The sequence below is a fragment of the Rutidosis leptorrhynchoides genome, chromosome 10 (genome assembly GCF_046630445.1).
Source record: "Rutidosis leptorrhynchoides isolate AG116_Rl617_1_P2 chromosome 10, CSIRO_AGI_Rlap_v1, whole genome shotgun sequence".
Taxonomy (NCBI): Eukaryota; Viridiplantae; Streptophyta; class Magnoliopsida; order Asterales; family Asteraceae; genus Rutidosis; species Rutidosis leptorrhynchoides.
Genome location: NC_092342.1, coordinates 89,653,184 through 89,655,019, shown reverse-complemented (window position 1 = coordinate 89,655,019; position 1,836 = coordinate 89,653,184). Strand labels below are relative to the sequence as shown.

Below are 1,836 nucleotides of genomic sequence, written 5' to 3'. Positions count from 1 at the left end.
AAGGGGTACATGGAAGTGTCTTCTCATGTCGAATGCCATATGATCTGTAATAGGCATCGAACTGCCTGGAAGAGTATTCACCGTCATTGTCGAATCGAAGACACTTTAACTTCTTTCCTGTCTCACGTTCTACCATGACATGGAAATGTTTGAAGTACAGTAGAAACTCTATAAAATAATACACTTGGGAACACCAAAATCTATTAATTAAAAGAGTTATTAATTAATCGATAAATTAATAATTATTAATTTATATATTAATTAATATTTTATTAATTTATAGTAGAATACTTAGTTTACAAACACCTTTCAACCTTCCACTTAATTATTGTATACAATGCATGTATATCAAATGAACGGCCCAATTTAAAAGAAATCTTCAATCTCCCACCTTATTATGCTTCTTGTGTTCAATGTATCACTTTATGGATATTAAAAATATTTTCTATATAAATAAAAGATCAAAATAGGTTAACACAAACAAATCATACACACAACATGGCTTCCCATCTTAAAGGTGTGAAAAAAACAACAATGACAGACGAGATTCGAAGAGCATTATGCAAGCACAACAAGGATAATCCAAGTCTCACTCAAAAGCAATTGCAAGAATGGGTTCATAGTAACTATGGTTTGCAGGTGAATCAAGCGACAATATCGAATACAGTTAAGCGGTCTTTAGAGTATCTCTCACTTGCTCCCGAAAGAGGCGATGTTAAGCGACACAAACCGGCAAAATTTCCAGACCTAGAAAAATCTCTCTATGAATGGATTCTTCAATATCAAGAACATGTGAATATGACAGGTGAACTAATCATCGAGAAGGCGAAAAAGTTCATGAAATATATGTATCCAGTGGATACTCCAGACTTTACTTTTTCTATTGGTTGACTTGGAAAGTTCAAAGCAAGATATGGAATTAAAAATTTCTGACATTTTGGAGAGAGTGGATCTGTTGAAATGGAGGGCATGGAGGACAAATTAAATCCATAAGAGACAAAGTTGATCAATTTTAAATGAAAGACATCTTTAATATGGATGAAACAGGTTTGTTTTTTATTATTTTATTTTATATTTTGTACTTTAGTGATGTAATTATTTACATGTTTTGATCTTAAACATGTTTGTTTTTTAGACTTCAACCGGATCATTTCCTTGCAATAATGCAGCTTGAAGGGAAAAAACAAGACAAGGAAAGACTAACTGTTGCTATTTGCTGTAATGAGGACGGTTCGGAAAAACTTCCTTTATGGATTATTGGGAAATATGCTAAACCAAGGTGCTTCAAGAATGTAAACTTGAACAGTCTGAACTGTGAGTACCTGTAACACCCTGATTTTTTTTTTAAATCACAGCGAAAGACTGAATTTACCTAAATAACCTTAGTTAATATTTACAACTATAGTTAAGAAACCAACTTAGTTAATATTCAATACAGCTTTGCAAAACAACGGTGTTACGTAAAATATTTCAAAATCTGACAACATCAGAGTTCGGCTAATTGTCAAACATGTCTTCAGCCCGTCCGTAACACCCATCCTAATCAGCAGTACCTAAACCTGCAAGGGTGGAAAATGTGGGGGAATTAGCACACAGCTAAGTGAATGGATACTATCTAACAGACCAAGCATAAGTAACTGGACATGCAAGGGATCACAATTATGACAACATCCTGAACTAGCATATAACAATAAATGAAAATATGAGGATCGGTGGCTTGTACGAGCACACGACTTAGTTGATCAAGCTACAGTCTACCGATAGTCCGCTTTACTGATTCCAATGCATAACCGTCCAGACGCAACACATGCGTCCTTCTATGCTATACTGAACAAT

At 34.3% G+C, this 1,836-nt stretch overlaps 1 pseudogene; it reads left to right on the top strand.

Moving 5' to 3' along the window:
• Nucleotides 1-498: 498 nt before the first annotated feature.
• On the top strand, nucleotides 499-1,328 carry LOC139870441 (CENP-B homolog protein 2-like; annotated as a pseudogene).
• The last annotated feature ends 508 nt before the right edge of the window (nucleotides 1,329-1,836 follow it).